General features: G+C 38.4%; 1 pseudogene; it reads right to left on the bottom strand.

Annotated features, from left to right (window-relative positions):
* Positions 1-1602: 1602 nt before the first annotated feature.
* LOC123394861 lies at positions 1603-1731 on the bottom strand (annotated as a pseudogene).
* Positions 1732-25015: the final 23284 nt, after the last annotated feature.

Raw genomic sequence — 25015 nt, 5'->3', positions numbered from 1 at the left:
CCAGAACCAAGAGTTGGGCACTTGACTGAGGGTGCCAACCAGGTGCTCCGCAGCTGTTGTTGACCAGTATCTGGAGACGGGCGCCTGCGTGGCTCTGTTAGTTCAGCCACTGCCTTGGGCTCAGGTCATAACCCGGGACTGGCAGGATCTCGTCCCTCCTCGGGCTCCTTGGGGAGTTGGCTTCTCCCACTGACCTTCTCCTCTCTCATACTCTCTCTCCACTCATTCTCTCTCAAGGAAAGAAAGACAAGCTTTCCACTAATTAGTCTTGAGCCTTCTTTGATGGGCTTGAATGTGATTGATCTCCATGAGTTTTCTCATCACATGCAGACACCTTGAGGATAGCCATGTCTTTCTAAAAGGATCCTTTGTTGTTCTGAAATGTCTTCTTTCTCTGTTCATTGTCTTTCCATTGTCCCTTCTCAAGACCTGGGAAAAGCAGCCTTTGAGGATTCCTTTGGGTATGGTCTAGCCCTTTTCATCATTTTTCTTTCCACAAAATCTATACTAGCCTCTGCATCCTTCTATGTAGAGTGTATTTTGCACTGACCTATGGAGGTCTTTTCTTTCAATAGAATTTTAGTCGTTCACTCTGAAGGTTATTGTATTGTTGAAATGTTAAAGTTGATATCTACTACCTCGCTAGGCGTATTTTCTTTTCCCTGTCTATTCCTTCTTCCCTTTCCTTTTGGAACTACCTTCCTTTTGATGATCTGAGTCCTTTGGAGGCTACTCTCTGCCTTCTTTTACTGGTGGTCACACAGGCAGTGAGAGATTAGGAGGTAATTCTGACCCTTTTTACAAAGGTTCTCCTCCTTGTTTAGGGAATCTGTAGGGTCAGCTTTCTTGGAGGGATCATTTCATCCTGCTCCGAACGCATGCTCCTTGCCACGTCTCTACTGAATATTCTGACTTAGCCAGAAGAACTCTTCCATCAATTGACCTCTAGCCTTGTAGGAGTTTTGGCAACCATCTTGTTCCATGCCTTGACTCTTTGTTAAAACCTGGAGCATTTTCTTAGACACACACTGCTTCCTATGGAGCAAGGACACAAGAGGACTCCAGTGTGTATTTCCAAGAGCTTGTTTTCTACTTGACTTGCTTCTCTCTGGAATCCATGGCCTTTTCATTACTCCAGCCTTCCTGAATTCCAAGCTCTCTTTCCTCACAGCAGGGAGACTCCCATCATTTCCCCCACACCCTCCCTGCGTCCATGGCCGTGGTCCTCACTCTGGTCCCCCTTTCCCTGCCTCTAGCCCCCTCCAACACTGCCCCGCCCTGCCAGCAGTCCCCCAAGACCGGCTGAGGTGCGGGTGGGCCTCGTGCTGTGGAGGTGGAAAGGCAGGGTTGTGGCTAGCCACCCGTGCAGCGGGCGGCCCTTTTGGGGCCAGGGGCCCGCGATGCTGGGGCTGGGGGGTGGCCAGGGGTCAGGGGGTCAGGGGCGTGAGGGGACCGGGCTCAGGGGCTGAGGCATTCAGGGACTGTAGGGAGACCGCTGCGTTGGCCACCGAGCGGAGTGGTGGCAGTCAAGGGAGAGGAAGGGATGCCGAATGAGGAAAGAAAAGAGGAAGGCCAAAGACAAGCTTTTGGGGGCGAGAAAAAAGCCTACAGCACCCGGTATTCCCAGGCATTCCCAGGCGGTCTCCCATCCAAGTACTAACCAGGCCCAACCCTGCTTAGCTTCCGAGATCAGACAAGATCGGGCACGCTCAGGGTGGTATGGCCATAGACGCCTACCGTGGCAGCTGGCCACCTCAAGAGCCTGCTGCACACTTCCCGGCCCCGGCGTGCGCCGAGGCTCCCTGCTCCGCCTGCCCTGGGCCTGGCACCTGCGTCCCAGCCCGCCCGCCCACAGGCCCAGATGCCTGTGGCACTGGGGCCTCACCAAATTCCGTCCGGGCACTCTCCCATCCCGGGACTCCCCAGCCCCACCGCTGCGTGCCGCCCCAAGTGGCAACCTGGTGTGTCTTGGGGGCGCGCGCGCTTGCGCGCGCGCATTGTGCTCAGCGCCCCCCAGCGACCACCCAGCGACCACCCAGCGCCCTAGGCCTGGCCCAGCTGGCCACCTCGCCTTCCCTCCTCTCCTCTCCTCTGCTCTCCTCTCCTCTGCTCTCTCTCCTCTGCTCTCTTCTGCTCCCCTCTCCTCTGCTCTCCTCTGTTCTCTTCTCTCCTTGTTCTGCTCTGCTCTGCTTGGCTCTCTCCTCCTCTCTAACCCGCCTGGCTTCCAGCCCACCGAGGACAGGGGCGTTGTCACATCCCAGTCCAGAAGCTGCAGCCCCGCCCTTTAATCCCAAGGCAGTCTCCCTGGCTCTGAGCTAGTTTGGGAGAGAGGTGGGCCCTAGTGATAAAAGACGCTCCTGGAGAGGAGTGCTCTACAGAACTGCTTCTTCAGAGCCCAGGGTGTGTTCCTTTCCGCATCCTGCACCAGGCATTTTGCCTAGCCCTCCAGCCAGCCTGGGAGGCGGTAATTCGTGGAGGGATGCGTCCTTGACTGGATTCCTCCTCGTGGGTTCACACAGCGCACCTCCCAGATGCTATCATGTAGGCATCGGACCGGCCGACCCTCTTCATGAGCTACTTGGAAACGGCTTTGTTGACAGGAAGACGTCTTAGCGTTTCTTGCATAGGGCTCTTGGCATTGGCTTCTTAACCTAAGCTTGGAAGCCAGGGACGGGGCGTGGTCTTAAGGCCCAGGGGCGACACTGGAGTGAAGATTGGGGACCTTGAAGCAGCCTCTGTCCGCAAGACGCAGGTGTTGCCAAAGTGTGTGGGACAGCTCGGGGAAAGTATTTGGTGCTTCCCGGTGAGCGGGAAACATGTCTGTGGCGAAGGGGCCCTTTGGCTCTGACAGCAGCAGTAAGAGATGGTGCAGCCGCACACATGGGCTTGAGCGGGAACACCCGTGCATATGGGGCAAGAGGAAATTGGAAAGCACCTCACCTAGGACACCGAGGTGTGTGCAGAAGATTCCGTTCAATGAACGCCTGGTTGCCCCAGGAGGGGCAGCACCCTGCCATGCACTCCACTCTTAGGAACAACAGGGCAGGGAAAGCCACCATTCGTCTAGCATCGTTCTGGAAGCCAGAGCCCATGCCCGGTGCCGAAGAGGCCCAGGGTCCAAACCGCCGTGAGAGCGGGTCACCCCGAAACAGCATCCTCCGAGGCAGAAGACAGCAGTGTTCTCCACAGGGTGTGTGGAGGCTTGAGGAACATGCCAGGCCCTTCCCTGGGAGTGAGAAACAGTTCTGCTGAGAGAGCAGCCTTCCCCTCCAACAACACTGTCGAGGAAAGGTGCGTCCGCAAACACGTTCTTGCCAGAGAACACAGGTGCCTTCAGAAGCGTGTGTGAGGCGACTGGGCACAGTGCAGCCATCTCACCTAGGAGGCCAGTGCTTGCGGCGGGCGCGCACCGCGAGAACCATGTTCCAGGGAGACAGACGTGATTTTCAAACGTACTTGAAGAAGCCTCAGCCAAAGGGCCCTATGGACAAAAGCTCAGACGCCTTCCTGTTAGGAAAGCTGTTTGCGCCCCTATGGCTCATCAAGAGGGAACCCCTCGCAAGTGTGGTGGGACATCTTTGGCAAGGTGCCGCACCCAGACCTGGTTAATTATATAATAAGGAGTCTGAAGAGTTCCCAAAATGACATGGAATTTGGGAATAGAAAGATGACCTATGAAGAATAAAAGGACACATGTTCCAAGCAGAGTAAAAATTCTAAAAAATCTCTACAAAACCAAAAAACCACTTAAACCTCCCTCAAGCATACAGCTTTCAACATAGCCACTATGAAATTCTGTTCTGCTCTGATTCCCTTAGGTGATGCCTGCTTTGAAGGTTTTACTGGCTTGTTAAATTGCAATGAAGGCAAATGGTTTCCCCTTTTCACATTGACAGATGACCAATAGCCCCATACCACTATGTTAACAAGCACTACCAACCTCTGTGCTGCTCTACTGCTCCAAAGCCCTCTGGGTGCCACACTGTGTTGGGGGCAGAGATGAGTCCAGTGAGAAAGTCATCACACCCAAATCATGATGTTGCCAGGATCATCTGGCTGTACTCTGGCAAACACTACATTAAGCTGCTGATAGCAACGTAAAGTTCAGCATGGTTGAAGGATCTATATTCTGATTGCCCTCTGGCTCTATGGAAATAGCTCATGTGATACTTTGTACATGAGTCTCTTTTTAATATGTAAATATCAGGAGAGAGAGAATCCAATAAATAAACCTTAAAATATTTGAATTACTTGGACTGTAAAGCTAGACAAGTTTATACTTTGAAGCAACATGAATTTATATTCTGATACTATTTGTTTTAACAGATAATATTTATATTGGGTTTTCATATCAATATTATAGCACAGAGGAGTGCAGTGTCATATATGAGCACATAACTGTCTATTTAAAGAAGTATGCATTTGCATTTACTAATACCTTGTATTCCATATGCTTCATTTTTTTAAAAAGAAAAACTCTAAATAGCAGAGGCTCTTACAATAATTCTTGAAAATAATACTTCTAGGCTGATAAATTTGATGAACATAAAACAGTACAGCAGGAAACTTACACACAGTCTAATGCTTGTGTTTCTAAAAAACACTGTTCAATTTATGGCATGTTCCATATGAGAGCCAAGATACACAGAGCCTCCTAAAACAGTCTCTGAGATTTAAAGCCCATACTATTTCTTATGGACTTGGTTTTCCTGCCATTTATAATTTCCATTTATTGCTTCCTTAATAGCCTGGGAATGACCTTATATTTTGTAACCTTTTCCTCTTTAGGACTTTAAATGATTTACACATATCATCTTTAATTGACACCTCAGTGTGACATCAGCAAAATAGAGAGGATGGATAGCACAATTCACAAAACATTATCCTTGCAACTACATTTCTAATATTTTTAAAAACAAATGAGCAGAACACACTTGCTTTTAAGCTTTTCTTGACAATCTTTTCTAGAAGGCTTATCCTAGTACTCAAATTCCAGTATTCAAATCTTGTGCACCAAAACAATAAACAAAGACTTTTCACTTCAACCCCAAATTCAGCAAATTTAGGGAATAAGAATACTTTTCTTCAAGTAAGTTGAGAGTACAGTTTTGAGACTAAGAGGTGAGAGTAGAGTTGAGGAAGTATAACCCATCTTTACTTGGAATTAATGAGATGGAAGGCAGATATTATCATCATATACTTCTAGAGCTCCTAGGAAACTTAGAGACCACAAGACCAATCCTCTCAATACTGAGGACACTGAAGCCTGATAGCTTTCTTGGTATCAGAGAGTTTCTAATAGTAGTTGGGACCACTCAGGCATTCCAACTGCAGGTCTTATGTGTTTTCTACTACATAAAGCTCTTTTCTTACAGAACCTGATTTAATATAATCAAAGCAGATGTAAAAAAAAAAAGTATCAACAAACATAAAGATCAATGGGGGGAAATGACACATAGTGAGAGAGGAGTACTGAATGATTAAGATGCTTTTATTTTATGAAAATGAGGAAGAAGACGAGGCAGTTTCAGTGATGAGCAGTAACAGATATTAAAGACAACTTATATCACTTAGGTCCCTCATCCTTTATTTTTTTTTCTTCTGATACTTAAATCCCCTTGATCAATCCTATCAATATCATTCCATTATATAATTACTATGTAGTCATCCAAATCATACTTGAATCCATTTGGTGATGGAGAATATACTGTTTCAGAGGCATGCATTTCATCTGACTTAACCCAAACCAATTTCCTTTCAAGTTCTTTCCTTGAAGAAAAAATATTTCTAGATTAAAGAGTGAAGTGATGATAACCATTTGATGTTTAAATTTATTTACTCTTTCTATAACAGAAAAAAATGTATCTGAATCTAATATAAACACAAAGAATTTCCTATCCTTTAGGATGAAACGTGCAAAGCCAAAAAGTGAATTAAAATGATATTTTTCAACTTTTCCACTGTTAAGTATGGCAATTGTATTAGGTACTTTATCAGTTTTCATGATAGCCTTGAAATATATGATTATATATATATATATATGTATATATATATATATATGATTTAAGAAGTTAATAGCATCAATAGACATTTGGGGCTATAGTTAAGGTTCTTTCCTTGCATTACAATGTCACAAACCTTTAATATCTTTGAACCAAATAATAACTTCTTCAGTCTAAAAAAAAAATTCAAGAGTCTTATTTACCTTCTAGTAAAGCAGTCATTTAGCATGAACTGTTCAATGGTAAAATAAGATATTCTATAGAAAGTACAGATGGATGAATGATAAGTACTAGCGTGAATGAAAAACATCTCAAGGCAAAAATGCAAAAGCCATACATAATAGAAAAAGATGTTTATGGAACACAATCAATGACCTTGTCTTGAATTCTGTGTCTGAAAGAGAAATGTTCTTAGTAGAGACTTCAACTAGAGATCATATTTTGTCTACCATCACTGCTAAACTTTCCATGGATGAGGAGTCAGATTTAAATTTGAGTAAATCAGATTTCACCCTTTAGTTAATTCTGATCAATACAGTATCATAAATGCAAAGCCTTAAAGTTCTAAGAATACTCTTTGACTATTATTTTTTAATTTTAACTTATCCCAAGTTTATTATTTTCTGTGTCTCAATATGACCACATGTATGTAGATCAGAGATGCCCTTTCCATGTATATGTATGGACATATGTATATGCTATCATACATAACACATATCATTAATTTACTATACTGTGTAATGTACTACAATGGTTCTTGCTTTAAGGAATAGCAAAGTAAACCAGCATACCTCAAAAGAAGAAATTAAAAGAAAGGAAGAAAGAAAGAAAGAAAGCTAAACAGCAATCCCCACCTTGAAAAATAAAAAGATTAAGCAATGGACTGTGTATTTGGAAAAACAAAGGCAATTTAGGAATATTTTTAACACCTCAAAATTAAAGATAGAGCAAAAACACTCACGATTAATTCCTTTAGCCTACTGGAGCCAATTCAGCTTATGGGAGACAATCATTAAATTCTCAGAAATTTGGGGAGCAGGTTATTAAATATAGCCATTATTTAAAAAGTAAATTGAAGCTCACAGTTGAATAATGTATCAAAAACAAAAGTGATAGAAACTAAAAATTTATAATTTCCTAATTATTTTGCTACATTTTACTACTATCGATGTACTTGGTGTGGTCTAATTTGATTATTATACCAGCCCCAGAGAAACACTATACAATCATGTGACACTGAACATCTCTTTCTGACACCTCTTTCACTGCTTTTATTTGGTGCCTTAAAAGCGACCATGGTGGGGATTCTTACAGCACAGAAATCAATCTAAGCTGCAATGCAAGGTGTTTTATCCCCCTCCATCCCAAAGGCAGCAGCTGCTAAACATTTAAAAGCACACCACTGATGGGGCGCCTGGGTGGCTCAGTGGGTAAAGGCCTCTGCCTTCAGCTCGGGTCGTGATCCCACGGTCCTGGGATTGAGCCCCACATCGGGCTCTCTGCTCAGTGGGGAGCCTGCTTCCTCCTCTCTCTCTCTGCCTGCCTCTCTGCCTACTTGTGATCTCTGTCAAAAAAATGAGTGAAATCTTTAAAAAAAAATAAAAGCACACCACTGATATTCTGAACAGGGATGAATGTAGCTTAGTGGTTCACAACACAGCCTCTGAATCTGATCTTGTCCATTGATATCTCTGTGCTCTTGCACAATTTTCTTAAATAAGTAGTGGCTTAGTCTCTTCATCTGGTTTATAAATCTTTTGAAGCACTTAACACTGTGTCTGGATTGGAACTTTAAGAGACCAGTAAATGCGAACTGTAATCACTATCAACCACAAGATGCAGCAATGATCTACAGAATGGGCCAGCGGGTTTAGTCTTATGTTCAAGAGAACTAGTAAAATAGACAAATTAGGTTTTTTCATAATTTACTTAGTTCTTTATATAGAATTGTATGCCTTAGGAGCCAGAGTGTAGGGAGAAATCAATTGCATTCTCTGAAAAACTACAAAGAAGAGGGTTTTCATACTTGTATAAAAACATATATGCTTTCCTAATATTTATATTTTTTTATTTATAGGGATAATCAGGAAGCGATTAGTTCAAGCAGTGGAACATAAGATGGTAACGTTTAAGGCTTGAGAAAATAACATAAGTTAAAAAAAAAACCAATAAGGTGGAATAAGTTTTAAACTTGTAGATAGACATCTTCCAAGATGTAAATTTATTACAACTTGAGGCTAGAATGATCATATCATGAACTTTCTCTGATTATACTCTTCTCTTTTTTACCAAGAGATTCCATTTCTGTATTTTAATTTCAGAGTCCTTCTGACTGCCATATGTGAAATACACATTCTTGAGTGTTCTGAATTCCATTTGTTGCAAAAAGGCAAAAAAAGAAAAATTGAGCAACAGGATATATATGCTGCAGGCCCTCCACTCTGGACATAAGATAGGACCCTTGAAATCCCTATAACATGGATTTGTGATGATGCCAGTGAGGTCACCCAGTTCTCTTTGCCTGAAAACCTCCTACGCACTCACCCCAGCTTCCCAGTTCTGTAGTTTTTGCTTGACAGTGTGAGTCCTACTTCTGAATTCAAAGTGGGGAAGTGGGTTAGTAAGTGTAAAGTATAAATTCCTCAGTGTAAGTTTAGAGCTAGAGGGGTTTTCTGCAAGTGATTGTAGGAGGCACTGTCTGCAAGGAGATAAAATCAGTCCAGAAGTTCAAGTCATAAATGGGGAAGGCACCAATGCACATCAAATTTGAAAAATGAAGCATGGCTTTAAAAGGAGAAAATAGTGGAAGAATTTGTGGATAAGACATGAGAGACTAGAAGACTTGCAGAGTATAGGAGTTTTGATGGTTGAGGAACTTGTCCATAAACTTAGTTTATCTGCTTCCCAACAGTGGTGGGAAGGTGGACAGTACTGCTTAAATGATCTGGACCAAATGTTCTTATTCTCTTTCCTCCTTTTAAGGTCTGTTTCTAAGCAATAAAACTTGGAAGAATTTTTTGATGTATTTCCATGATACTGACTTTCCCACCTGGTGTCTGGAAAATAAGAGTTATCCATTAGATGAGTACTAAGTAAATTTTCACTAAAGTGTAAATGATTCATAACCAAATTCCATAGGAATTTATAAACCCCAAAAGAGTGAGAGGGTTTAAAGGTCTAAAACCTCATGAGGCTCCCTACTACTGTGGTGGAATCTCAGGTATTCAGAAGCAGGTGGCCAGCATACATTTTGAAATGAAAGATCATGAATTCACCTATTTAGCCAAGAGATGAATGATAAGTCACTGCACCCTAACTTCATCAAGCCAGTATCATTGCTCTCCAGAAAATAGCACAATAATGACTATGTCAAACATAGAGATTCTGAGGATACCTGTGTGGCCCCAGTGGTTAAGTGTCTGACTCTTGATTTCAGCTCAGGTCTTGATCTCAGGATGCTGAGTTCAAGTCCATACATTGGAGCAGAAAGGAAGGAAGGAAGGGAGAAAGGGAGAATAGGAGACAGGAGGGAGTTAGGGAGGGAGGGGGGTGAAAGAGAAAGAAAGAAAGAAAGAAAGAAAGAAAGAAAGAGAAAGAGAGAAAGAAAAAGGAAGGAAAGGAGGGAGGGAGAGGAACAGAAAGAAGGGACATAGGGATTCTGGACCTATTTGACTGCTTGTCATCTCTAGATTGGTATTATAATCTCTATTTAAAAAGATAAATAATGAAATTTTTTAAAAAGATAAGTGATGAAATAATGAGCAACATTCAAATTTATAGGTATATGCCTTCATGCTCCTTCCAGTAAACCATGTTACTCATATACTATCAAGAAATAGAAAGGAGAAAGTATATGGAGTATTTTTGCCATAAGCCATAGAGTTTGTTAACATTCCGAGAGTGATCTATATTGAATACCATTAATGTGTACCTGGATCCCAGTAATGTGATTTCAAAGACTTAACTCAGAAGGAAAAAAAAGCACATTTAAAATTCATGCCAAAAAGTGACAGATCAGTGAATAAAGACTCAGCTAAATGGGAAGGACATGCGAGGACAATATACCTAAGGCTCTGATATGATGAGAGAAACTCACTTGAGTTTCTCAATGATCAATGTAGTTGCTTTTTTTTTTAAGATTTTATTTATTTATTTGACAGACAGAGATCACAAGTAGGCAGAGAGGCAGGCAGAGAGAGACGTGGAGGCAGGCTCCCCACTGAGCAGAGAGCCCGATACAGGGCTCGATTCCAGGACCCTGGGATCATGACCTGAGCTGAAGGCAGAGGCTTAAGCTACTGAGCCAAGCAGGTGCCCCTCAATGTAGTTTTAACAATACATTTCAGCTGGGTAAATTTAAAACTATTTCTCAGACATCGAAGTGTTCATGCATGTACATACTTGTCTATGGTCACATATGTGCATAATTGGTACCTATTTATATATCCACATGGTATGTAAAGATATATGTTGTTATGCCTGATGTGTTGTTAATGAATATTGCCTGAATTAGCATTCTGACTCTTAGAACAGTAGTTCTTAAATATTTTTTTGTGGACTTTAAGTTTTGAGATACATGTGATTTAACCAAAGTGCACTTTAAAAAGCCGGTATTACTTAGTAAGTGGATTATAATTGATCAAGGAAAAGCATATTTGCTTCCTAAAGTATTCCCAAGGTTGATTAAGAGGCATTTCACAAATTATAAAAACAATTTGCTACTGGCTGACAAGACAGAAACTTCCCCACACCAATGAAATCCAAGAATAGACCCAGGTGAAACATGACATATGGTTATCAAATTGTTTTAACACACCAGTTAGAATGAAATGGAAGCTTTTAGAGTATCCTACAAAATGGCCACTACTAATTCTAGTTGCCCTGTAGAAACTCAGCACTGGAAGTTACCCATTGTGCTTAATCTCCAGTGAGTATTTCCATAACTTAGAAAACTAAGCACTTGGTTTATTATGCAAGCTCTTGGGGTGCCTGGGTGGCTCAGTGGGTTAAAGCCTCTGTCTCCAGCTCAGGTCTTGATCCCAGGGTCTTGGGATCGAGCCCTGCATCGCATAGCATCAGGCTCTCTGCTTGGCAGGGAGCCTGCCTCCCCACCTTTCTCTGCCTGCCTCTCTGCCTACTTGTGATTTCTGTCAAATAAATAAATAAAATCTTAAAAAAAAACCTCTCAAGAGACAAATAGAGTAATCTTCAGTATGAAAGTTCTGAATTTCAGAACTCTTAGATTTTTCAAATTGTTTTCATACCCCTCTCAACAGAGTCTTAAAATAGTTTCATGAGGATCGCAGGCAGAGATCATTATCAGTATTCTGAAGAGGAAAACAAAAATCAAGGCACATATCTGTGGAGATACTTGAAAACACAATGTTTAGAATTTGCTTTATGTGTTAGTGGATCTATTTTTTTCCCTAACAAATTGTGCAAAAGTGCTTTTCTCAAAATCTTTGGCACTTATATTTGTCAAAATAATAATTGAAGCAATAAAAACAACCATCAAGCACAGAAAATAAGTTTTCACTAAACTTCAAATTAATATAAAATGATATTAGTTCATAAATGTGTCTTTTAGGGACAAAAATTAAATATATTGTCACACTTAGAAAAAAATAAACAAATGTTAAAGACACATGATTTCTCAGTTAATGTATTTAAGTTCTTTACAGAAAGCTTGATCTTAGGATTTTTTCTTTTAAGATTTTATTTATTTATTTGTCAGACAGAGATCACAAGCAGGCAGAGAGAGAGAGAGAGGAGGAAGCAGGCTCCCCGCTGAGCATAGAGCCCCATGTGAGGCTCGATACCAGGACCCTGGGATCATGATCTGAGCTGAAGGCAGAAGCTTTAACCCACTGAGCCACCCAGGTGCCCCAGGATATTCTTTTACCCTAAACTGGTAAATACCCACAAATATTAATTCATTCTAAAAGTAATGACAAGACATAGCTTGCTGCACATGCACTAGACTCCACAACCATTGCTTTCTGCCCATCCAATAATTGGTTATTCTTTGTTTTTAATTGATTATCCAGAAGGAGACAATGGATTACTTCTTTTTTTAAAAAATGCATATTTAAATTCAGTATAGTTAACATGCACCATATTTTTATTTTCTGGGTAGAATTTAGCGATTCATCTGTCTTAAATAACATCCAGTGCTCATTCCATCAAGTGCCCTCCTTAATGCCAATCACCCAGTTACCCCATGCCCCCACATATTTCCCTTCCAGAAACTCTCAGTTTGTTCTCTACAGTTAAGAGTCTCTTATGATTTGCCTCCCTCTCTGTTTTCATCTGATTTTATTGTTCCTTCCCTTTCCCTGAGTTCATCTCTTCGTTTTACCCTTAAATTCCACATATGAGTGAACTCATATGGTATTTGCCTTTCTCTGTCTTACTTACTTCGCTTAGCATAAAACCATCTAGTTCCATCCACATCATTGCAAATGACAGGATTTCATTCTTTTTGATGGCTGAGCAATATTCTGTGATGTGTGTGTACATGTATATACCACATCTTCTTTATTAATTCATCTGTTGATGGACATCTGGGCTCTTTCTGTAGTTCAGGTATTGTGGGTGTTGCTGCTATAAATTTTGGGATGCATGTGCCCCTTTGTATCACTATGTTTGTTTCCTTTGTATAAATACTTAGTAGTACAATTGCTGGGTTATAGGGTAGCTCTATTTTTAACCTTTTGAAGAACCTCTATGTTGTTTTCCAGGGTGGCTGCACCAGTTTGCACTCCCACCAACTGTGTAAGAGGGTTCCTCTTACACTCTGCATCCTTGCCAATGCGTATTGTTTCTGGAGTTGTTAATTTTAGTCATTCTGACTGGTATGAGGTGGTATCTCATTGTGGTTTTGATTTGTATTTTCCTGATGCCAAGTGATATTGAGCAGGTTTTCATGTGTCTGTTGGCCATTTGGATGTCTTCTTCGCAGAAATGTCTGTTCATGTCTTCTGCCCATTTCTAGACTGGATTTTTTGGTTCTGGGGTGTTGAGTTTGATAAGTTCTTTATAGACTTTGTGTTACTTCTCTATACATGTTTAGTTAATTTGAACCTTTGTTTTTTGCTCCAACTTGGGATTCTGAAGAGGTGGGATAATGTTATACTCCTGTCAGTTTCAATTTTAGATCTATCCCTGATAACATGCAATTACTAGAGGTCTTAACTAAATTAAATATATGGGTGAATTTGATTGAAATTGATGTTGATATCTTCCTTGTTTTGAAATCACAGATACAGAAGTCTTGGTATCATATACAATAAAAAGGGCTTTCACAATAGTAATAAACGAACTAACTAAAAAGTAACATTTGAGTGAGTGACAAGGTGCAATAAAACTTAGCTTAAGTAATACACTATGAAGCTGGAAGAACTGCTTTATCTCTTGTAAGGTTCTCTAAAAGAAAATATATACCCTTACTACCAATGCCTCCTCATCTATACATGTATTTCAGTAACTAGCCAACAGAATAAGATCTTTTTTAAAAAAAAAAATTGACAAAATGGTGAGCCATGTGTATAGCAGAAAAGTATAGGAGACAAACACAAAAAGATTAGTTTAATTATAGTAGACAAAAAGAGAAAACTGCATGTTTAAACAGCAAATCCTATCTGGGGTGCCTGGGTGGCTCAGTGGGTTAAAGCTTCTGATTCTGGCTCAGGTTATGGTCCTGGAGTCCTGGGATCAAGCCCTGTATTAGGCTCTCTGCTCAGTAGGGAGCCTGCTTCCCCCCTCCCCCGCCTGTTTCTCTGCCTACTTATAATCTCTCTCTCTGTGTCAAATATATAAATAAAATCTTAAACAACAAACCCAGTTAATACAAATTGAGATATGCACTTAAATATTCATGTATTTGTGACGGGTATTTATATCTTCTATGTGTTGTACATTCTGCCTAGTTGGTGCTGGAATATTAAAATATATTAGTTATGGTCCTGGAGTTGAGATCCTCAGATGCTGGCCAGGACCCAGGTAAAAACAATAACAACAACACCAAACCATAATAAAATGAGGAGACACATATGAGGTGTCCACAGGAAAATGGATGCAAGGAACAATTGGGAGTAGTGACTTCTTATAATTAACCGCATCAGAGGCTGGCATTAAAAAAATTGAAACTTAAGTAGGACTTGATTAGATGAGCAATAGAAGATCATAGTCAATGATCTTGTCATTAGTATTTGCATGTTTGGAAAGAGAGATAATTCTTAGGAAAGAAAGAATGATAGGGAAGTCCATAGCTATGGATTGAGAATTAGAAAAACTAGGTAAAGAAGAGACATCATGTCAAAGTCAGAAGTAACAGAGCTAGGATATTGCAACCAAATGTCATAGTTTACTGAAGTAATTCTTCAATCCTGCACTGCAGTTACATCCATCAATTATACATACCCTCTTATCACAGAATTCCTCTTCTTTTTAATTTTTTTTTTAAATTTTAATTCCAGTACAGTTAACATATAGTGTTCTATTCCTTTCTGGTGTACGACATGGTGATTCAACATTCTATATGTTACTCAGTGTTCCATCGTGATGAGTATGATAAGTATGCTCTTTCATCCCCATCACCTCTTTTAACCATCTCCCCACCAACCTCCCCTCTGCTAACTACTCTCCTTTATATTCTCTGTTCTCTGTAGTTAAGAGAATTGCTCTTCTAAACACAAAACGAAAAGTGTCCATATGTCCATGTATATATTAGTGTTCTTATCAATACTGTGCAAAAGCTGGAACCAACTCTGCTCATGGAATAGATATGGAATAGATAAATATGTAGTATTATAGTCACTCAACAGAATACAATGATTCTTTTTTAAAAATTTACATTATTGCTTCTGTAATGAGTTACACAGTGAGGATTCAAACCCAGACAGTCTTGCTCCCGTCCTGAGTTTTAGCCTTCATTACAGTAAGTGTCTGAAAGCATGCTGAATTCATATCCTGATTCTGAAGAACATTAAACAAAAATATTTCCTATCTGTCTTCTTCCAACTTCTGTCCATCACTTTCACTAGGACAGCCAGATTGAAACAGTAATCTCAACTCTGGAAGACTACATCCCATACTATACTCTGTCTTTCACAGAATTATGACGTACTTAATTCTGGTGTTATATGCATGGATGAGTGTATTTATTAACTACCCTCCCCCACCAGAACCTACTAATCTCTCTCTTTCTCTCTCTTTTAAAGATCTTATTTATTTGACAGAGAGAGATCACAAGTAGGCAGAGAGGCAGAAAAGAGAGAAAGGAGGAAACAGGCTGTGTGATGAGCAGGGAGCCCAATGCAGAACTTGATGCTAGGACCCTGAGATCATGACCCGAGCCAAAGGTACATGCTTAACCCACCGAGTCACCCAGTACTCAGAACCTACTGCTCTTTAGAGAAGCATCAAATCTAACTATATTCTCATAGAAACATAGTAGCTGGAATCTAAGAAAAGCTGCATATAATAGAATCTTATCCCATCTAAATGTCTGTTGTTTAATTTGTATAAGTGGACCCCATCTATTTTAGCAATCAGTGAAGTAGAAAAGTAAGGGATGGATATTCCTGGTTGATTTTAGCCAATCCCTGGACTTGCCTCCGTTTCGCTGTACCTGCTATTTGTTCTCACTCCCAAACAAACTTGGCCCTGTTTCAAATCTTTTATCTGCTGTTCAACCTCAAGTAAACATCTGGTTCTATAGCCTTATGATTGCTACGGTCCTTTTACATCTCATAATCGCTTCTGATATTATGTAGGAAACTGCAGAAATGGAAGAAAATTTAGGCCATTAACCTCCATCACACTGTCTTCTGCACATTTATATTCTGACATTTCAAAGTAGTTCACAAATAACTTCGACTATTGGATAAAAATTTAACACGAATATGAGTCATGAGATTCTGCATGTCAAGTGTGCTATCTCAGACAAAAAACTTTCAGAGGGCGTGAGGGAGTTCTTCAACAGCCTCAAGACTTGAACTTCTCTGTGTCTTATTCAGTGGGTTCTGGTGCAGTCTCTTAGGCATTTATGGAATCTTCAGACTTGAAAGGTCATAACATTTAAAGAAAGTGATGAGTTAATATGATCAGGAGTCATAGATGCTTTTCCCAAGACTTTTACATACCAGAGTCTTCTGGCTGGCATTACCTGCAAAAAAGATACACTTAGAGCCCTAAGCCTGAATATTATTTAATAGCATCTTTCAGTGCTTCTCTTTATTTTTTTTCTTTCCTTTACTTTTCCTTCCTCCCCTTTTCCCTCCATTCCTTACTCTTTCCCTTCTTTGAAAGCATTTTTCAACTAACATCTTCCATGAATAGAAGTTTTCTCTTTTTCTTTTATTTAAATACAGTTTAGTTTACATATAGTGTATTATTAGTTTCAGGGGTAGCAGTGCTACTCTTCTTGATGATGGACTACGATGGAATGTTTTTCTTTACTTATAGGCCTGGCCCTGGATGACCCTTACATTGGCAGTCCCAAGTCACATAAGCTCTAATATCAAGCCTCTCAATTCGCATTTTGATGTTCTTTGTAAGAGATTTAATTTTATCTTTGTGCTTCTCTACTGTTTTATTGAGGCGAGGATATCTAATCTTGCATATGCTTTTCATATGTTAACACAAAAGATGTATTTTATAATCAAAATTCGCCCAGGGAGACAAGATGGATCAGTCTCTCTGCAACCACTTACTGTTGCTGCCCAATTCCCATCACCACCCATCACAGATATCTGCATAACTTTGGGGGCTGCCTATACTCGGTGAGTTGCTTTCTGGGTTTACTATTCAGACTTGGCAATAGAAATAGCCAATAGAAATATTGACTTCGAATGGAATATATGGACACTTCAATCTAGGACACCTACACCTTGGCACAGACTGTTTTATTGAGAAGTATTTAGGTAATTAAGAATTCTATAGGCAAGGGACATCTGTGACAGGGAGCACCCACATGACAAAATTTCATAGATCCTACCACCGCATAATATTCTAGGGTAATAGTTGAGACCTTCTGCCAATAGAAGGGTAGAAGATATTCTCAGTTAGGATTATTTCTCTACCCTTTTACTGAAAAGCTTTGCTACTGTATGATTCTGATGTTACAACTACTATTTCTAGGGCTGGGTCTCTCTCTCTGTCATATCAAGGGTCATGAGTTTAAGTTTTCCTGGTATCAAAAGGGTATAGGAAAGACTGGATGAATTCACTTTGGATTTCCTGTACTGTCTAATAATCTCATTTGGTATCAATACAATGGTGAATTCCTTGCTAGGGATGCCATAACAAAGTGCTACAAGTTGCATGTCTTAGACAAAAGAAACATACTGTTTCAGAGTTTAAGCTGGTAGTCTAAAATGAAGTTGTTGGCAGGATTGATTCCTTCTGAGGGTTATGGAGTAAGAGGCTGTTCTAGGCCTCTCTTATTGGCTTGTCAGTTGCTGTCTTCTCCCTATATCTCTCCATATCATCTTCCCTCTACGTGTCTCTGTCTCTCTGTCTAAATGTCCCATTTTTATCAGGACAACAGTTCTTTTGGATTAGGGGCCACCCAAATGGCCCCGGTTTAACTTAACTCTATAAAGACCCCATTTCCAAAACAGAATCACCTTCTGAGGTGCTGGAGATTATGATTCTAACATATTTTTTGTAGAGTATAGGGGACAGAATTCAGTTAGAACAAGAATATGAAGTAATTTAAATGGATAGAAATGGATACTACTTTTGAGTCAGATGGGTCAGTCATTTATCTCATCCCCAAATTGGGGATTGAATATGTGTTAAAATGTACAGATAGACTGAGAAGTATTTTCCTGATTGGCAGTCATAAAAAAAAATATATATATATATATATTAAAATAAATAAAATATAAATAAAAAATATATAATATTTTATAAATAAAAATATATTTAAATATATATAAATAAAAATATAAAAATATATAAATAAAAAAAATATATATATATATTATATATAATATATATATATAATATATATAATCAGTAATGTTATTTGACCTTGTGTTCCAGGTGTTTTACTGCATAATATTCTAGGGTAATAGTTGAGACCTTCTGCCAATAGAAGGGTAGAAGATATTCTCAGTTAGGATTATTTCTCTACCCTTTTACTGAAAAGCTTTGCTACTGTATGATTCTGATGTTACAACTACTATTTCTAGGGCTGGGTCTCTCTCTCTGTCTATATACTGAAGGAATAGAGTCTAGAGCCTTTAACAGCAGAAATATATATGTATATAGAGGTTAAAATATAGCCAGGAACCTGTACTATTTTTACTTCTTGTGTTACCCTGATTGTTTGATATTTTAATAAAGATAGAGTTAGAAATTAAATTTGAACTAGAAATTATACTAAATTCAGGGTGCCTGGGTGGCACAGTGGGTTAAGCCTTTGCCTTCAGCTCAGGTCATGATCTCAGGGTCCTGGAATCGAGCCCCGCATTGGGCTCTCTGCTCAGTGGGGAGCCTGCTTCCCCCTCTCTCTCTGCCTGCCTCTCTGCCTACTTGTGATCTCTGTCAAATAAATAAATAAAACCTTTAAAAAAAGAATCACTGCTCAATATACTGATTGTAACATCTCATATGGGTACAAATATGTACATAATGACATAAATATGTATATTTATGTATATATAGAAATATATATATTTTTTTTTTAAAGATTTTATTTATTTATTTGACACAGAGAGATCACAAGTAGGCAGAGAGGCAGGCAGAGAGAGAGAGGAGGAAGCAGGCTCCCTGCTGAGCAGAGAGCCCGATGCGGGACTCGATCCCAGGACCCTGAGATCATGACCTGAGCTGAAGGCAGCGGCTTAACCCACTGAGCCACCCAGGCGCCCTAGAAATATATTTTCTCATTGATGGAAGCATGAGAGTCAAAGTTGTTCTTCTGTTTACCCTTCTTGTGCCATAAATGTGTGATTATTTTTACCCCACCTGATCCGAAGAATGATTTGAGATAACCTATACAATGAAATCAGTCCAACAGTGTAAAGGTAATCCAAAACTTGTAATAAAGGAAAAGGTCAGTAAAATAATATAAATTCAATATTATGTTTACTATGTAAAATATGGTAACACATTACATTAAAGAAAGAATCTAATCAAGGATGATTTATCATTTGAGTATCAGGCAATGTGTCACTGTGCTAAAAAAAATATGTATCTTGGTAGATGTCATAACATTTTAAAAAAGATTTTATTTGAGAGAGAGAAAGAAAGCACAAGTGAGGAGAGGGCCAGAGGAGAAGGAGAAGCAGACTCCTTGAGCAGGCAGCCCTACATGGGGCTCCATTCCAAGACTCACAAATCATGACCTGAGCCAAAGGCAGTTAGATACTTAACCTACCAAGGCACCCATAGGCCCCATAACAACATTTTATAAAGTTCAGTATTTTCAATGATTACAAAATTTTAAAACACTAGGCATAAAAGGGAACTTTTTTTTTTATCAAACAAAACCTGCATATTTAAAGACATCATATATGCAATGAACAAATTTTAAGACATCCCATCCCTAGCCAGTTGCTCTTTTGTTGAATTTATTTCTCTGACTTTTCAGGAATTCCACATTTGGAGCTCTCTAGTTTACTTTCCAACCTTGGAACTCAGAACTTGTTAATACCATTCAACTAATAATATTTCCTGTTTTGGCCGTGTCTGTCACCTTTGGAGGCTAGAAGATATGTACTTCCTATCCAAAAAAACCTCCAATTTGCTAATAGGCCAACTAGAAATTTATGAAACCTGTACAATTTTAATTGATAGGAACCATTCCTTCTTTATAAACTATTTTCCTGGTTTATTTCTCAATTTGTGTATGCATTTTATATTCTTGTTTTTGTAAGAATATGAGTATATAGTATACATGTATGAGCACATATTATGTAAACAGAGAAATGTCATAAATTTATGATTCTCAAATGATGTTTATGAGTACATTGGTTTTGGTTTTATTTTTAGAACATTATTAGAAATATTAAGAATACAGATTCTATTAGGCTCTTTCTGACCTAGAGTGTTGATCTCTGATCAATAGATCAGACAGATCTCTATAAAATAATTTGGGGAAAGGAAGATACAAATGGAAAAAAAAAACAGAATTTAGAGTCCTTGAGATTACAAATAATAATGTCAGTTCTTAATATATTTCTTATTTAGGGGATTTAACCACACCCTAGCCTTCTGGTCCTTTGACAGAGCCTAAGTGACCTAAGAGGAGCAAAATACTCAATTCCATTCCATTGGAGACATATTGTCCCACCTAATAGTGTAAGTTTTTGACCCTCCATAAGATTGAACAAGTACAGACAGACATTTACTGTCCTTTTGTTTATTTGCTCATTCATCTAACAAATCTTTATTGTACATCTGATGTGTGCTAGGTACTGTATTCAATGAGGATATAGCAGCAAAGAAATACAGTTCCTGCCCTCCTAAACTTGATATTCTAGTGTAGAAGAGAGATGGCAAGTAAGTAAACAAAGGCACTACGTAATTTTATGTGTTAAAATTTTCCATGAGGAAAATCAATTAGGTTAAAAACAGTAATGCATGAAATGAATTATCATAAAATTTTTGCCTTTGTAAGTGAACTGTGTTCATAATGTTTGATATGCCTACTATGGAAATGGAGGTACATAAGAGCAAAATTCCATGTGGACAGTACAAATATAAAGCAATTAAGAAAGAATAAAACCCTGAAATGAATAAGTTATTGAGTTATATTGGGTTAACTATGTGATTTTGCTGTTTAGATATATTGTGATATGGTGTTGAAGTGAAATTACTATGTTTGCATTGGAAGCAAGTTCTATAGTGCTTTCAAAGGCCAGGTCCTCAGCAACATTGAAATATAAGAAGAGATCATGCTTAAGTCGAGCACATTGGCAAAGTGACAAAAATCGAAGTTCTCCTATTCCTCAGCATACACAGAGGCAAAATTTTAATGAGTCACACGTATGAAATTACCAGTAAGAACTTGCCAATGATGAGATTCATTAAAAAAATTAATAAAAAGTTTTGTTTTTGTTCTAGAGATTTAGAAAGGTCTGCAGATAATAAACAGGATGTCTGCTGTTTGACTGTATTGATTAAAATTTCTTAATTAATATCTTTTCAAGGTGTAAAGGGAAAAATGAATGAAACAAAACAATTAAAAGAACACAATGAACACATTATTGGATAACTAATTTATTTCAGGTACCAGGTAAAGCACGTTTGCATAGATTATCTCAATGCAAAGAGGAGAAAAAAAGAAAATAATGACCTATGTGGCAGTGGATTTTAGTGACTCTAAACCTTCCTTCCATTTATCATTAATAAGGGGTTAAATGAAGGCAAACTCTGGATGTTTGTAAGCAATGTTGATTTCTGTAAGTGTGTCCTACTGGCAGAATTGGGCCTAGGGTCTAATTCTTAGTCCCAAGGATTGTGGTTGCTTTGAAGTTCTCACAAACTTTTTCTTTTGACTGAATCATCTATTTTACTGCATAAAAACTGATTTTTATCTTGAAAAACCTGAGGCTAAAAAAATGGATGACTGTCAGTATCAATTGAAAGGGTGGGGAACAGAAACATTCAGTGAATCTTTGCTGTTCATTGGGACATATCTTTATAAGCATATAACCCCCCTAAGACAGACCATGGAGATTAGATCAGATCTGACTATGATGTGCTGAATTTTGGTGCAGAAATGAAGGGTAAAATATTTGTCCCCATGGGGACAGATCCATGACTACATTTTTCAAAATGTCAAGATTACATTTGAAAAGTAGTTGCAATTTTCTCCCATTTCCTAAAGATAATTCTCCGCTTGTACTTCACACATAAAAATCCATAATGTAATGAAAATTTTCTTCACAGTATTAGGATAATAATTCCAACCTAACATGGCTTAGAGTAGAGTGTATTTTTTCCTTAATCTCCGGATTCCAGCGAATAAAAACATAGTATTGTTGGTGATTTAGTAATATTTTGTCTTTTCAACCACTTCAGTTTTGTAGGAGGTCATAGTTTGTTTCAGAAACTTTGTCAAATAAGCTATCTCTTTTTGGAAGTATTAATCTATAAAAGAAGAAAACATATTCCTATTTGTTCGAGATATTTCTATATAAAACAGTCTACCTCAGATAAATTGAATCTTACTGGATAAAAAATATACATTTGTGTATATTTGGTATGCTTTACCAAGTCCTGATTTTATATGCAATAGCAGTATAGCTAAACATTGCAGTATACTTTGACAACTATTAAACCATCAAAGTTTATTGTGGTATAAATGTTAAAAATGCTAGTAGCTATCTGGAGGTAGATATTAGATAGTGATGTTTAATGAGATGGAATAAATGGCAAATGCAAAATAAAATTCTCAAATAATTTTAAGGAAAATTAATTTCAATTTATTAGAAATCTTTTTTTAAGATTTTATTTATTTATTTGACAGGCAGAGATTACAAGTAGGCAGAGAGGCAGGCAGAGAGAGAGAGGAGGAAGCAGGCTCCCTGCCGAGCAGATGCGGGGCTCGATCCCAGGACTCCGGGACCATGACCTGAGCCGAAGGCAGAGGCTTTAACCCACTGAGCCACCCAGGAGCCCCTAGAAATCTTAATATAAGAATTATTTTTAAAAGTCCATGTAAGAAAATTTTGGAGGATGGTCTGTTGTAGAAAATCAATAACTAGAAGCATTAATTAAAAATTCTGTCACCATGCTGGGAAGTGAGAGGACATATGGACAAGATTTTAAAGATTTAAGTCATTTTGCAGATGTCAATAGGTAATTTGCCTTTATATTGGACAATTATTTTTAGTCCATAAACCACTGATACAGAAAAATAGTACCAAAATTATGGCCTTTCTGCATAAATTAAACAGTGTATCTTTATAAGAAATACTCAAACATGAAACATCATTTGGATTCAACTAAATATTATAAATATTATAATTTGTATATGTTAAAAACAGACATTTTCACATGGATCATCTTTTTTTTTTCTTCAAGATTTCATTTGTTTATATGAGAGGGAAAGAGAGGGAGAGAGTGTGGGCACACAAGTGAGGTGGAGCAGGGGTAGGGGCAGAGGGAGAAGGACAAGTCAACTCCCCACTGAGCAGGGATCCAAATTCTGGGCTTGGTCCCAGGATCCTGAAATCCCACCTGAGCTGAATGCAGCCACTTTAACAGAGTGAGCCACTCAGGCACCTCTTCATGTGGATTGTCTTAGGTCATCTTCACAAGGACCTTGTGGAGCAATTATTTCAACTTTAAAGATAAGCAGATTAGACTTAGAGAGTTAGAGAGTCTAAGGAACTTGTTCAGAATCTCAGCTATTTGATGGTCAATGTGAACCTTAACTGAGCTCTTCTACCCCCAAATATAGTGCTTTTCCCACTACCTACACCAACTGAAGTAATTAATAGCCTCATTTGGACATCTCAATAAATATCTTATCTCTTCAGTAAATATCTACAAGATTTCTACTATTTCTGACATCTCTGCATTACATCGTGGAGACTGAAGAGTTACCTTGACTGATCTCAAGTAAATTTTGTTCTTCTGTATGTTGTTTAATATGTTGTTTTTCTCTGGCTGCTTTCAAAACTTTCAAATGAAGCATACATTTGACTGTATGTGTGTAGATGTTATTTTCCTTGCATTTACTATGCTTATGAGCTTGAATTTGTACATTTATGTTTTTCACCAAATTTGAGAAACAAGCCACATTTCTTCATCCATTTCTTCTGTCCCTTTATTTTTTTTTTCCTCTCCTGGTACAATCACTGCATATATGTTAGGCCATCTTCAATTGTTGCACTTTTTCTGAGTCTGTTCATTTTTTGCATTTAATTCTCTCTTATATAATTTATTATTTATCTGTCTTAAAGTTCATTTACTTTATCCTCAATATGTTGTTAATCCGTTCATGTGAAATTTTTATTTTCCACTTTTTAATTTTTTTTTATTCTTATAGCTTCTATTCCTTTGCTGAGATTTCTCTTTTTATTCATCATCAAGGTATTTCCATATCCATGAAGATAATTAGAATAGCTTGTTTAAAATCTATTCTGATGCCAACATCTTGATCCATCTCTACTTTTGTCTTTGCTGATTGTTTTTTTCTTTGAGTGTGGCATTTTTCCATTTCATTGGAATTTGTGTAATTTGGATTTGTGTTTTGGGTAAGAATTATACATTGTAGAGATTCTGGATTAGGTTATATACTTTCAAAGAATGTTGTTGTTGTTGTTTTTGAGTGTGCAGTTTGACAGAACTCAAACTACATTTTTTTTCCATGAGGTACATGGCAAGTTCGCCAAATATTTAGGCATAATGTGATGTTTCTACCTTATCTCTCTTTTTAGAAATCCTGCCCTCACTCTACTCTGCACCCTCTTAATTTTTCAGCTGTGTAGTTGTCCCAGACTCTGCTCTTCTTGGTTCATCAGTCTATTAAAAAAGTTTTATCATATCCATATTGTAGTTGCACAACATTGCACTAATGTTGGTGCTGTCTGTCCTCAGGCTCTGAGTGGTGAAACTAGGAAGCTTACCTAGGATTTTTCTCTTCTAGCAAGTGTTGACTTACCTGTAACATAAGTCTGCTTTGCTCAGTCTTCAGTGACCTTAGATAATTGCTTTTCTTTACACATTACACTGTAGTTTATGGAATCATATAACATCTGGTGTTTGTACCTGGCTTCTTTTACTTAGCATAATGCTTTAAAATTAAATTGCAATGTTGTATATATAAGAGATTATTCCCTTATGTTCATACTCTTTTACTATTGAGTAGTATTTTGTTGTGTGAATATGCCACAATGTGTTAATCCATTAACTATTTAATGAACACTTGGGTTGTTTTTAGTTTGGGCTATTCTGAAAGTTCTTTAAAAATTCAAATAGAAGATGTTGGGTGGAAATATAGTTTTATGTTTTTTGGAAATACTTGGTCATGTGTAGGTGTTACAAGT

This window comes from Mustela putorius, unplaced genomic scaffold (assembly GCF_011764305.1).
Source record: "Mustela putorius furo isolate JIRA1106 unplaced genomic scaffold, ASM1176430v1.1 tig00000117_pilon_pilon_pilon, whole genome shotgun sequence".
Taxonomy (NCBI): domain Eukaryota; kingdom Metazoa; phylum Chordata; class Mammalia; order Carnivora; family Mustelidae; genus Mustela; species Mustela putorius.
Note: the sequence above shows the minus strand (reverse complement) of the source record. Positions and strands in the feature narration are given on the sequence as shown.